The 14,930-nt window shown below is 38.3% G+C and overlaps 1 protein-coding gene across 3 annotated transcripts in view; it reads left to right on the forward strand.

Moving 5' to 3' along the window:
• Nucleotides 1–14,930, forward strand: part of GALNT18 (polypeptide N-acetylgalactosaminyltransferase 18) — a 232,430-nt gene that overhangs the window by 1,273 nt on the left and 216,227 nt on the right. The gene's annotated exons all lie outside the window — the stretch shown is intronic.

Here is a 14,930-nt window from a genome sequence, read left to right on the forward strand (position 1 = left end):
GAGCCACTCGGGATTATAACTGGGACAATCTCTCATTTGTGTAATGCCTTTTTAATTTGATCTCCTTTTAATGGGAGCTCTGGGAGAAGGGTTGAAGTGGGCAGGCAGTGGGGGGAAAATATGATTATTTCCTGGGACTTTGGGATTTTACATGACTTTGCTTTGCTGGGTGATCTTTAGTGTCTTTCTTTATATTTTCATCATCTGCATGGCATCATACAGTCATTCCCTCAGTCTGCTAAGCGGGTTGGATAGCATGGAGGTTGAGTGTGGGGGTAGGTGAGAACTCTTACAAAATCAAGAGGGACCATCTTTCTCTGCTTCTGCATTACCTCTAATGAATGTTCAAATCCCAATTCTAGTCTCTCCTATATCTGAGAAGGGAGAGCAAGCCATCTGGTAAAGGATACCTAGCACCAGTGCACAAAATCTTACTTGCTTCCAGGCAGCTTTGGCCAGGTGGTCTTCTGGGAATATAAAGAAAGATGGAGCAGGCAGGGTAGCTAATCCCCCATGAACTGGGCTTCCCCTGCTTGTCAATATTCATAAGCTTGCAGCACTATTAAAGTCCAACTACTTTGCTGTGACTTGTATTAAAATTTTTTAAAATATGACACATCACCATTCAGTTTGTATATGCCTTCATTTCTCAGATAGTCATGTCATTTTGGGTAAATTAGTAAAATACTACTTTTTTTCTGGAGGATAAGTTATAGTAGCTTCTGCAAGTTTTAACTTCTGTCATACAGTCCTTAAGGTTTTCTTGATTCCTGAAATGGATTTTAAAAAGGAAGTATATTCTTGTCGGTGTGCCAGTGGAGTGCACTGTGGAAGCATGTATTGAAGGCAGGGATTTTTCAGAAGGCACTGTTAAGAGTTAGATACATGAAACTAATTGACTTTCTTAGAGGTTGGAGCATAACTTCTTCAGTTTTGCTGGTGTGAAGCTCCAATGCTCTTGTTTCTCTTCAAGGAAAATAACAATGTCCATATTGGCATGTTCCTTTGGTTAGTCATTCTTCTCAGAGTAGCAGAGAAAAGTATACTTAAATCAGGGCGGAGTATAGCATGGATTAGAGCATAAACTTATTTTGTGACTCCTTGTGACTATGCATAAACCAAAGCAGAAGATAATTTCCTTAAGTAACATTTATATGAAAGTTGAAGAGAGTCTTCTGAAAATAATTCAGTGAACAGTTTGGTAGTAAGTACAAAAATATATTTTGGGGGAAAATGAAAAGTTTACAAAGTTCTCATACTTTATGAAACCACTTGCTCTTTAAAATAAATAAATAAAATAAAAATCACAGATCATTATCCCTAAGTGGATTTTCTGTACTTTTTTTTACCAAATCGTAATAACTGGGGTTCCCAAGGAATTTCTGTGGCAGAGATTGCAGAATAAGATGTTATTTTAATCAGGTTTACTTGGCACCGTGAGATGCCATGAATTCTGGGTCATGGTGCAAAACTCCCTGAAATCACAGAAGGCATATCCCAAGCTTGACTGGGTTTGGGATGAGCTTGAAGGTCAGCTTTAAGAAAGTTTGAGATTCATTGCCATAAATTGGATAAACCAGCTGCCATAATGGTTCTGGACTAGGTTATGAAGGTTATCTGTAACTTGCCTTTAATCTTTTCCTTAGGCCTCTTCTTTTTTATGTTGGAGAGAGGTGTCAGTAGCTCAGATTTCTGCAGTGCTGAACAGGCATGAAATTAGGATGGGTAATAGAATTGCATTTGATGGGATATCCTGCAAATACTAGAGAGCTCTAACTGCCACGTTTTACGCGTGGGGTTACGCTAATATTTCATTTAAATTTGTTTTTTGATTGAATTGTTTAATTAGATGCCATCTGGAAATTCCCTTTAGCATATAAATTGCAGTCTTGTAACACTTTATCAAGTGTCCTGGAAATGAGGAGGAGTAAGAGGTGCCTTCCTATAAAACACTTTTTAAAGTATATATTTTTAAAAAGACATTTCCATGACAAGAAGTGTATCAGACTGAAAAGAGATTTCCAGATACGAGAAGTTCAGTGAGAATGAAAGTATGCATGCCTTGTGTTTGGGAAGAACAGCATGGAAAGGGAAGTATTAGTACTGGTATTGGCCAAGAATGGAAAAGTTTGAATGCAGAAGTGTGTACCTGCCATATTGCACACCTTACACTGCTATGTATCCATACTTCAGCAAATGTTGAAAGGTAATAATTTCTCTGCGCACATTTTCTGGGTGCTGGGAATGGAATAATGAAATGTGTCTGCTCTGCCTGTATGCTGTTTCTCTGCTTCCTTCTTTCCTCATTATGTGTTAATTTATGTCATGTAGCCTATGGGTGTGCTGTGCAAGAGTGATGCATCTGTATACTGATTTCTGTGGTAGGCAGTCTGGGGCAGGATTGGCAGCACTGAAGTCTATTTGGGCAATATAGACCACAGAAAGAAGTATTTTGTGGAGTTGTAAGCATGATCCTGGAACTTGAGCTTAAGCCTGGGAATCATGAATTCTTGGCTTGTGGCCTGCCACAGTTTACAAGATCATTTTGGTCAAATCACTTTACCTTTTTACAATTATAATGACGACCTGCATGGTTTTCTATGGCAGTGTGTGGTGGTGATTGTGGTGTTAATCACATCTGAATGCTACCTGGCTAGTACTAAAAAGATTTTCCTCCCCACCCGGGCCCTGAATCTTTAGTAGGAGGCATATGTTTTATGCTAGCAGGCAACCCACTGAGAGAAACTTTCAGTTTCCACTTCCTTTTGAGTTTGCAAGCAAGGTGGTATATTTTTTGAGATTAATTTTTTGTGTGTGTGTTTTTGCACGTGTGAAAGAAACGAGGAAAAGACCAGATGGGTAGTTTTATGTAAAATGCAGTACTTGTGTCTAATAAAAGTGCGTGGCACATGTATAATCTAGTGCTATTGAATTTTATTACCAGAAGGTATACTTTAAAGGGCTAAGGTTAATGAATATTGTTCCAACCTAGGATTTGAAATCAGTGTTTCTCAATTTTATTTGACAACAGGATGTTCTGTTGAGTTCACAAGGAACATGGTGGTTCAAAAAACCCCAAACACTCTCATTGTATTAAAATCAATACAAGAGTGCTTCAGACAGATCACAACCCATCGCTCATCTCAATAATGCATCATGCATTGGCTCTATCAGTAAAAAACTGCCCTAAGTTGCATGTGCAGTTGAAAGGTCATGTGAGCAGGCAGGCGGCTCTTGATCAGGCAGTTTGTAACAACGACAAGAGGAAAAACACTAGCAAGAAGGGAGCAATTTATTGTTTTCTGCAGCCTAGCTTTAGGCCGTTAGAGGTGATGAGTTGAACCTTCCTCTTGAAAAGCTGTGCTATGGTTAAGCCGATATCACTTAAAACACCTCCTGCATGCTGTCCTGTTTGTCTCATTATGCAATGTCATTTTAAAATTTTTCAGCCTTCCTAGTTTTGATCAGATGATGTGTACATTCCAGCATTATTTTAAAAGATTATGGACTATGAAGTCTATGAAATGAAATGCTTCCTTGCCTGCCTGCTCTCCCCTTCCCACTGCGGCCCTCCCCCCCCCCCCCAGCTTTCGGACCTAAACAGAATTTATAAATTACATGCAGTTAATCATAGAGTAGATATAAGTTAAAGTTGTAAACACACAGTTCATTTCTGGACCAGTTGAATTGTTTGTTAAGATCAGTGGATGATTACTAAGATGTCTGTGTTGTACTAGGACTTTGGTCCCTCATCCTTTGCAAGCTGCTGCATCTGTTGTCATTAGTGGAATGCCAAGCACTGTGTGGACTGATTTGGGGAAGTTTGTAAGAGAGGAGATGTATGTGTTATCTCTCAACCTGCTGCTTAGAATGATTTGCTCTGTGGAGGTACTTCAGCTAATATTAGCTATCCCATAGCTGGATATCTAATCACCCTCTGTGGTCAGTTAGGGGAGGGAGAGCTCTCCAGTTGTTAGAATGGAATGATTTGCTTTCAGAAATTGCGTATTTTGAGTTTGGGAACTAAGTCAACCCAGATTCTTAATTTTAGCCATCTAAAGGTTTGGATAAGTAAATACCGTGTTTGATATCTACCCTTTATTTATTTCTTGATCTCAGACATGAGGAAGAATGTAGTATGTAAACCTCCGGTTTGTGATAGCTATCCTTTGCAGCCTGGCTGGCTGACTAAATTGCATAAAGGCAGCTCACTAGGATTCACATAGCCACTCCACCATGTCTCTTACTCTTGTGGTGCTTTCCTTTTGGGAATAATTAATTGTTAAATCCCCCCAGTTTATTTCCCTCAAGCTCAAAAGCAATTAAGCATGTTTATCACTCACTGCAGTGTATTTATTCTACTGAGAAACAAATCAGCAGTAGACAGTAGCCCTGGGAACACAGCTTTTGCTCCACTACAGAGGGCCCTATATTCACAGTCTCTGTACAAGCAAGGAGACCTGCTGTCCCAATGTAACTAATTGCAAGTAGAAGGAACTACTTGGGAATGTAAGACATGCAGGATTAATCCCATTATTTTTTCTCTTTAGGCTGTGACTTCTCAAGTCATTCTAGATTGCTGCATGTCAGTGCAGATTAATTTGAATTTAACTTTCATGCTCTTCTATGCTTAGGAATGGGTGCACTAAAGAAAATCTTAATATGGTGATTTCAGCGAGAAGACTCTGACTCATAAACTACTGTAAATTTTCAAGCGTTGCTGGAGGTTCAGGTATTTCAAGGACCGTCTACTGAAGACTTAATGATCTTGGTTATGATGACTACGACTTGATAAGTTATTATTACTGTTACTAAAGTTAACTTCGTGGTTTTAATATCTTTAGTTCTCTTCTAATTATATTCTTTCTTGATGGTTCTTCCACCAAGGATTTATTTTGCCATGGTTAGGACACAGTGGCCAAGACTGAGAAGTGGTAGTCTGGCCTTATTAAGGTAACTGTATTTTATTGCTGGAGATTGAATGATTCCTTTAATGATTAAAGTTGTTTTTTCAGAATGAATTATTTTCTTTTTTCTTTCCTGATTGTCAGCTACATTGCTCTATTATTTCTTCAGGAATTAATGGGAATAAATACAATGGGAATAGCATGCCAGTTGCTATTTTTTTTGAGACTGTGTCTTTTGAGCCAGTAACAAGAAAAGTTTTATTTGGCTACAAAGTGAGAGTGAATGGTAGCTTTGTAGTTGGGAAGGGAATTGACCTGGATTCCGTTTCCTTCAATCTAGACAATTTCTGTAGATCACATGAAAGTCTTCAACAACAGGTTAAAAAATTAATCGGGAGCAGAGGCTGGAAACTGTGACTTCTGTGCCTTCCACAAGTTCTGTTATTGCTAAGCTGGAGAATTTTGCCTTTTCTCTCTGAAAAAGTTCATTCTTCTTGACGTTTGTTATCTCTTCATAATGGCACAGCTTCAGTGGAAAGAGCGGATTGTGTACTACAATCTCTGAGCAGATGATTTATGGGCTGTGCAGAGATGGAGATAGCTATTCTGCTTAAGGTTCTGGACTCAGCTCAGTGCTTCATTTATGCTGGCTAGGTGTCACTTTGGAAAACGTTGCTCAGGTTGACACAAGCAGCCTGCAGCTGTACAGAGATTCAAACTTAGGTCTCTTGACTTTCTGCTGGACTGTTATGCCCATTTTAGTAGTAACGAGTGATTTTATCTACATGACCAAAATATAGATAAATACATATGAAAAGAAACATAAAACAAGACCTACACATAGCTGCTGGGAATTGTGTATTATGTGTGAGATGAGCTTGGTCCCAGCGTCATGCTCTCTCATGGCAATATCTGCCTAGCAAGCAAGAGTTACTGTATGTTGAGTTCAAGACTGTGTTTTGAGAGGTGGCTCCTACATGCTAATGATACTTACTCTCTGTGTTTAAGGAACAGGGCAGAACTCCAGAATCACATCCCAGTCTATTGTTTGCTTGTGGCTGATAGAGTTTATTTTTTTCTCTCATGTGAGCTGAGTGCTTATGAAAGAGTCTAGTCCTCTGCCTCTGGTAGTACAGGATCTGGACCTGCAAGTTCATGTGTGCAAAATATGAGGCTTTCCATTGTATTATAAAAACAGAGACTATAAACACTTGTTCATCACTGAGTTTGGCATGGGCTATGTGGTTTCTCCATCATCTCTAGGGCCAAAAGGTTCAAGTTGTTGCCTGCCTACATTTAACGTTGCTCCTTTGCCTGTGACAAGCCACAGAAGCAGTTTAGTTTAATTCTTTGTTCAACAGAAAGGTCTTGTCATCAACATTATGCTATGAAAGCATGCATAAGCTGCAGTATGATGGAATAAGCTAGTATTACCCATCTGAATGTTAGAGACAGGATACATAAAGAAAATCTGTGGTAATTTAAAAAAGTGAGTATCAGGCTCAGATCTTGGGACAGTGGTGGCAGTTGTGAAGATGGCTTAGTTGCCTTCCCGAGGATGATGGGGAATCCTTGGTTGCCCTTAGAACAGCCCAGGAACTTGATCATCAGCTGTAAATGTGTGGAGTGTGGCAAGGGGCATAACGGGACGTGAATCATCTTCAGCTGGTTAACAGCTGTCCTCATTTATTGCAGCTGTAAGATTATGCTGTTAGCTATGGTTCGCCCAGAGATTGGAGACTGGACTTAGTACAGTGTGCTGTGGTGTCTTGGGATTGCCCCTGAGTCCAGAGCAGATATTGTGTGACTGCTGATAAAAAGTGAAGTAATTTACTGGTCCACAACTAGCAAAACTACTTCTTTAATTTAATTAAAATTTCTGTTTAATGCAAAAGTGAAAACTAACTTCATATCTTGTCATGCCTCCTCTGAGATTAATTCTTTTTCATTTGTCTGCTATATTATTTTCCTTATAATTTCCCTTATTTGTTTGTATTTAAAAATGTCTTCTAGTTTTCCTTGTTTTGTTCACTAAGCCATATTATGATCAGGGTCAGAGTCCAATGGCACTTCCATCATTTGTGGAGGAATCTTTCTGTGCTGCCCTTGGCCTTCCAGTGCTACCTCTGTAGCCTCTTTAGAAACTCCTGGGCTTCTTTATTTTAGGGATTTGAGAAATAGCTCAGTAGCAGGCTGTTTGGTGGGACAGTGTGGACAGATATGCTGAGTAGACACTGAAATTGCCAGGTACCTGAAACGTGATGCTCTCTCTTCATGCTGCTGTTACCATTGAATCTATTCTGACTGCAGTTGTGGAGTGCAGATGTGTTCTCTGTTTCTGTTTTCTTCATAAAATTTCTCTGCTCTACTGCTGTTTTGTAACCAAGGTGCTATTTTTAATATGATATCCTTTTCTGAGGCAAAGGCAGAGATCTTTATGAGCCAAAACCATGACTGTAATTATTACAGCTCTCCAGCACCTCCTCTACTTGGGTTTGAAAATGCACAAATGAGAATATTCTAATTTCTTTTTTTTTTTTTTGACATGGAGGTGGAAGGTCCAAGTTGTAACCTTGAAATTCTCTGACCTTAAAATGCCAGAATGTGTCCTCTCAAGTCCATAATGGATTCTTACTGTGTTCTCTACTAAAATTATATGCATTTTTTTGTTTATTATTTCTGTGACAATAACACTGTGTCAGCTAGCTGAAATCCCATCTGTCTTGTGATCAGCGCTGTACAAATGCGTAGTGGAACCCTTGACTTGGAGATCTTTGTCTCCATGCTCAAGATCTGCAGAAGCTGGGCAGAGGAGGGGAATATCGAGAATTGATATGGCCCAACTTATACAGACTGTTGGTGGCAGGTTTGACTCACTGCCAGAGTTGCTTAGATGAATCAGACAGAAGGTCTTCACTTCTCCCATTAGTAACAGCCCAGAGGGAGTGTGCGAGTCCTGCAGTAGGCAAACGTCGCAGTATCGTGTAGTAGCCATGTGCATTCTCCCACTGTAGATCTTGGCTTCACTGATACAAATTTAAGCCTGACATGAGCTCTGAAGTGTGAAATTAGATATCTCTCCCAACATGCATGTTATAATTAGCACATCTTAAATACCACATAATTGCCGAATTCTCTGCTTGTATCTTGAAAATTCGTGATCTCAGTGACTTTGTGTCAGTAACGTCGGTGGGGGTGTGGAAATCCTATTGTAGTTTTGGTTTTGCCGTTTCCTACTTCCTAAATCAAAACCCTTATTTTAAATGTGAATGTTTGAATTTTCCTTTTATTAGAGCTGTCACAGGTGATCTCTGAGAAAAGAGGATTTCTATAAGCAGCTTTCTGAAGAATGTAAGAAAAGGAGATAGTATTTCTATATTTTTCTTCATAGATAAATGGTCATTCTAGTCTTCATTTTAGGGAGATAATACAGATTTTTAGTCTGTGGTACTTGCCCGAATCTAATCTGGATCTAGCTAGAGATCTGTTTCATGAATCATCCAACTAATGCAGTGAATTACCCATCCCTGCTTTCATGGTGGATTCAAACTCTGTTGAAGCTTTTCTTTCTGCATCAAGTCATAACTTGCCAAAGGCTTTGCAAGAAGGTTTGGCATGCCGTAGGTGAAAGAAAAACAGCCAGATAAACTTTTCCAGCAAAGCAGACTCAGTGAGTCTGTACCCATCCATTACAGGATTATCATTGCAATAAAGTTATGGTTAGAGAAAACACCTTTTGGGGTTTCTCTGTGCACAGAATACATACAGCTTGCAGAACAGAGCGCAGCATAGTTTTTAAAATAACTTTGTTCTATTTGTTTGTTTTTCCCTGAGGTATTTATGATTTTACCAGCTGTATATTGCATGATCACAAGACGCCAGCATTTCCCTCTTCTACTTGTGCTAACAGGAATATTTTAAGTTGCTCAGGTGAAGGGTGAGGGAGTAGTATGCTGTAATTTCTATGGTATTTTTGATTAGAAGATGTGTTCACTTCACGTGTAACAGTTTGGAGGATGAGGAGGGTCAGGGAGGAGAGAAGTATAAAAAAAGCTAAAGGCTGCATAAGAGTACCTGAATGTTTTATCTCTTTTTAGTTAATATGAAACTACAGTAATTGAGTCGAAACTATTGAGTTTCCACTAGTGTTATTGAAACTGGTGAAACTAGTGTTATTGAGTTTCCATGGAGCAGAAAGAGGCGACGCACCATTCTGATTCTATTCTGAAAGCCTTTTACTTTCTGTCACTCTCAAAACCAGTTTTACATCTAGTAGATTATTACAAATATTTGCTTCTGTTAATTAAACCAAATCTAGCATTAAAAAATGCAAGACTTAAATCTATTTGATATAGTTTATATAGACCTTTTAAAACGTGTAGTATCTTTAATGAAGCAAGAAATATTTGGCTTGTATACAGTCAGAATATCATAAGCAAGATGCTGGTCTTGGCACCAAAATTGTATCGCTACTGGTCTCCAATATACAATCATGTGGTGTTGTTTTGATCCTGGTTTTTCAAGAGGCAGTAGAGTTAGTACTCTGTGACTTTACAACATGATGTCAGCCATAAAAGATTATGACATCATTAAACTTAAATGTAATTGAATGAGATATTTTAAGCTTGTGTTTAGCTAATATTTTCACAGGGTTGTAAAGCCATATAAGTTTAAAATTAATTTCAAACTGTTAGACATAAAACAAGCAAACCACAATTAAAAACCTCCACAAGTTCCAAAGGGATGTATAAAGCCATCCATAATGCCAGGAAGACTAGTGAATTTATGCATGAAAAGAAGCAAGGCCAGAAAAAGCAGTAGCAAAATGATAACAGAAGACTTATGTTTGGATAGATCATTCCCATTTGCAGCTTTCATTTCTCTAAACGCAGGCATTCTAACAGGAATGCTTTTGGTATAGAAACATTTTCATCTCATTGATTTATTGTTATACTTCATATAAACGTGATTCTATCAACATACGTGAGTTTTTCAGCACAGCTTACATCTTTCTTACATGAAAATCGTTTAAAAGCACCTTCACAGTGCTAATTCTCCTACTCTATTTTCATTTAAGTACTGAGAAAAATTTTGCATGCAAATGAATATGGAAATATATATACAAATATTGACTATATTAAAAATATCCTTTATATAATACCTTGCTATATAAATGTATGTATGTGTTTTTAATGGTTACACTAAGAAACCATATGTCTTGTCTTGAAGGCAGGAAGGCTCTTCACCATTGCCTGATACGGGCTGACATGGAAGAGTTTGTAAATGGTAATACAAGCACTGAAGCAAGAACTTGATTAGAGCAAATGGGAACATGTTTGCATAATATCTCAGTATGGTGGCAACACGAACAGACTCCTGCAGTCTGGAAATGCAAAGGACAGAAGTGTTGCCTGAAGTGCATTAGAATCAGGTTTTCAGATAGTTGTTAGTGTTCTCTGCAGTAATTGAGTAATAGCTGATGGCTAGAGTGAACCCTGCACATTTCATCACTTATTAGTGGAGACTGTTTTCAGGATGATTGACTGCTGTAGAAGCAGGTACAATACTGGGTCACAGAGTGAATGGGGAGCCACACTATTGATTTCTCATTTGAAGAAGTAAGCCAATGTAAAGCTTTTTATCTTGCAACTTTTAGCTCTTGAGAGTAGATTTTTAATCGTTCAGCCCTGGATTCTTTTTCATAATTAAGAAATAAGCTACTGTTAGAGAATTTTTAAATTTATGAAAGAATAAAATTCCTTGTCATGAGAAAGCCAGGAGACTTGAAACCATGTAAAAGGAAATTTAATGTTGTAATGTGTGAAACATTCCTTGGCTCCTTGCAGTAACAACATGTCAATATGTTTTTGTCTGCTTGACAATATGTAGGAAATGCCTTTGATTTTGTAAAATTTCCTGTAATTTCTCAACATTTCTTTTTATTCTATTGATTAATGCTTTTCTGCCTTGCCTAAAGACCTTAAATAGCAAACCATCTGCTAAAAACTGATCGGCAACATTCCTGAAAATTAATGTTAAAAAATGTTTAGCCTAAATATATTTCAAAGAATGTTCCTATTTGTGTTCTGAGATAAAGAAAAAACAAAAGCTTCTGTTACAGCATGGCAGAAGGTTGCAGTACCTGGTCAAATCCTGGTATTGTCTTTGTACCGTGGGCAAAGAGATGTTGACCATGGCAAAAAAGCACACAGGTACCAGATGATGTAGTGTGTACGTTTCATTACAAACTCTGTCCCATGCGGCTGTGCAGCTGCCAGCAGTGAAACATGCTGATCGCAGTTGCTAGCTCTATGGACATAAGCATATGTTATAGAGTAATCCTCATCCTCCCAAGTTTTCTTAATATAATGAGGTGGTAAATATAAAACTGGCATGATCATGGAGCATGATTTTTTTTAATTACACTTTGTTATACTGACCAGTGATTTTCTGATTACGCTTTGTTATTACCTTTGTGTGAGTGGCTTTTAGGCTGTGAGTGGCTATGCTGAAGTTGAGAACATGCTTATATGAATAAGAACTCTCAGTATGTTTGCAGTGTTGGGACAACAATAGGGAGTAAGTTTCTTGGCAGGTTAAGGTGAAGAGCTTGTGCGTTTGACCTAGCTTTTGTGGCTGGTTTTGCCAGGTAAGAATGCCATGTAACTTCCATAAAAAGTCAGATACCTGCCCTAGGGGAAGAAGATACAGGGAGGAAGGATTGCTCGTTAATGTGTGTGTCGGCACAGACTTAATGGAAGATAATTGTGGATATTTGCTTCTCCAGCAATGGGATTATCATTTTAACTGTCCAGTTAAGACAAACTTTAAATAGTAAAGCCATCTATACAGGTATTGTGCATTTGTACCCTTTCTGCTACTAAAAAGATATGAGGTCTTTATGTGAAAGTGAGAACATGAAAGTCCTGGTAGGGGCTGTTCTGTCTTGAGATTTTCCCTTACGTTAAAAACCTTAAGATACTGATGGATATTAGATTTTTTTTTATTTATTATTACATTCTTTCCACATAACAGAGGGTCCCTGGACTGAGTTGTCAGTCAGTGTGAATGTACCTGAAATTCTTGCTCTAATTCTTTCCTCTGCTGGACTCATAAATTGCTGTCACTGCCATGCTGCAGTAATTCATACATCTGAGGTATTGTGGCGCTTGGAAGTGAGTGGGATGATCTGTACAGAATAGTATAAAGCAGTAACTCATTTCCTCTGTCCCCTCTCTCTGCTGCCTCTGAATTCTGCCCTAGGGTACCCAGGGGCCAGGTTGGGATCAAGAAGGGTGGCTCTTACTTGCCTCACATCTGTGGAGTTACTTATATTACCATGTAAGCAACTGGGTCTGAAGAATAAAGAAGGGGATGGGAAAGAAGAATCAAAGTATCCACAAGTATAAAAAACAATGTAATTATTAAAGGGGCTATGTAAAATACTGTGTCAAATTACAGACAGTGGCAAATACTTAGCAGTGTGCTCTCTGCCGTCTGTCTATTTTTAAAACTTGTGCTTAGGCACCTAGCTGGCCAGGCTGTTCTTGCATGTTGGTGTGTAGCCATATAATTGTCTGGCTGTTTTTACAATGAATGTGGTGCAGAGAATCTAAGAGTTTTAGCCACAATGACAAATTATGACAGTGCAAGGTATGACAGAAAAAAATGATAAAATAGCAATGCAGGATGTAGCAGCTTAGCTTTGCTACATTAAGCTAGTTTAAAAAGCATATTTTTACTTTTTACTTTTAAAAAATAATTTTTAATGTAACTCTTTTACTCTCTATTTAATGTTCATGCTCCAAATTTATTAAGAGTGTCATTGAATTTGCCTTTCTGCTATTTGATGAGAACAGATGTTATTTTCTCCCAACTCCTCAACACCTGGAACTGGCAAAATTCCCCAAGCTCATTCAATTATCATCCAACAAGCAGGGCTTATTCAAGCAATTTACCTACAAGGGCTGATTCAACACAAGGTGGAAAAAATACACCCTTTTCACTGAATTTTAAACTCAAGAGAAATCCTGCTCATTTCATCAGAATGAGTAGCTGTGTTTTTTAAATATAAAAGAAAAAAAAGGCAAGTTTATGAAATTATGCCCTCCTTCAGTGCATGAAGTGTATAGAGCTCAATAATTTTCTCAAGACTCAAATTTAAACATGATAAACCGTAAGTTTTTGTTCCTTCGTAGGAAGGAAGATAAACAAAAGCACCCTCTTTGTAGGGTGTTTCTTCTCACTGAACTGCACACCTGTATAAATACAGTAATTCCTGGTTTACACCAGAGAACAGTGAAGGCATCAAAATGGGAATTAGCCCTCTTGAGGTAAATTGATGAGGTATTCAACAATTCTGGCATACCTTTAATGCCGTTGGCACAACCCCTCCTTTCCTGCCGCATCTGGAACCTGCAGTCACCTCAGACAGTGCGAGTAACACTGGGATTAGAAGGCCCTGGCTGAAGAAACTTACACGTTTAAATTTCACATCTTTCAATTCAAACTTCATAAGGGGAAGTTGTATATTCTCCTTAAGTGGGCAAATTAAAGTATCAACCGCAATATTTACCTTCAGGAAAATTGAGACCTGAGCGTGGTGTTTTGGCCACATAACTTTTTCCAGCTCTGTGTGGGATATCTGTTTTCAAGGTATCTCATGTCTAGCGGTGTTTTTCTTAAAACTTCCCTTAGCAGCTCCAAAACCAAATATAAACTAAAATGGGTTAACTAGAGATAGAAACAAGTTGCAGTCAAGCAATTAGAATTTGGATGAAAATTTAAGTAGTTCAGAACACCGCAAGCAGTGCCATGTGGCAGGATGTGTTTATGGCCTACTGAAAGAGCACGATGACTTCCTTTTTTTTTTTTTCTTTTGCATTTTGCCAGACTCTGTTAATGTCTTTGTTTTCTAGGAGTGTTATTTTTACCTCTATATTAACCCTACTCTTTAAACGTTGTGGATCTGTACCATAATAAGTTAGGAGTTTTCAGATAGTGGGCTTTGGGAACCTATGGATAAAAGTGGTTAGGAAAAGGTAAGTTCGGTCATGGGATGTCTCTTACAAATGTGTAGGAGTTCCCATGCTGCCTATTTCTTTGAATAAAGATTAAACAAAGAGATGTTTGAAAAAGACTAAGTGGCTGCTAAAAAGGTATGTTAAACTATGTAATCAGCTGAATTTCAATGAGCACTTATAATATCAAATAGTGTAAGTGGGAATGAAAATTAATTTTTCCCCATCAACTTGATCCACTTCACTAAAAAAAAGAACCCAGAAGTAACGGTTAACCCTTGCAAGTGGTGGCAAACTTCCTCCATGCTGCTGCAGGCTCCTGTTGAAGAATCTCATCAACTTGCTATAGTGTTGACTTCTAATACAATGTCTTTCTGTGAAACTTGTGTTCACATTAATTCTACTTCTTCAGCATATTTATTTCTTTAGGATGACCTTCAAATTTGTAGGTTTTCCTTCTTCCGAGATAGCTAAGTCCCTGTTCAGTTCATGGTTTCTATGTATAGAACAAGCAAGATAGGGTCTTTGTTGGTAGGTTCTCTCACAGACAAAATGTCTAAATACTCTAAAGCTTTTGTAACATAAATGTCTGCCCCTTCTTATTTAGTCTGCTGTTCTTTGCCAGGCAGAGTAACTGTGTGCTGCTTAACTAGGAAACTCACTTGTATTCTAAAAAGGGAGAAGAGGACAGGGTGGACATGGGCTCGTCTGGAGCCTTACTCTGTGTGCCAGTTAGTGCAGTTGCCTTTGTCCTGTACGTACGTTTACAGAGGATGGACTCATGCATGAATCAACAAAATAGTTGACTTCATAGCGATACTGTTAAATTATTCTGGCTTGTGTGTGTACCGTTCTTTCCAGTTGTGCAAATTAAGCTCAGAATTTGCATTATTCATGGTTTTAATTAAAAATTTAAACTCCTGTTTCTTGTGTGTTTGAAGGTAAGGTTAGTCTCCTTATGTTCTTGTTATAACTCATTTTCCAGGGAAGTAGTGTGTTTGTC

The sequence above is a fragment of the Gavia stellata genome, chromosome 17 (assembly GCF_030936135.1).
Source record: "Gavia stellata isolate bGavSte3 chromosome 17, bGavSte3.hap2, whole genome shotgun sequence".
NCBI lineage: Eukaryota > Metazoa > Chordata > Aves > Gaviiformes > Gaviidae > Gavia > Gavia stellata.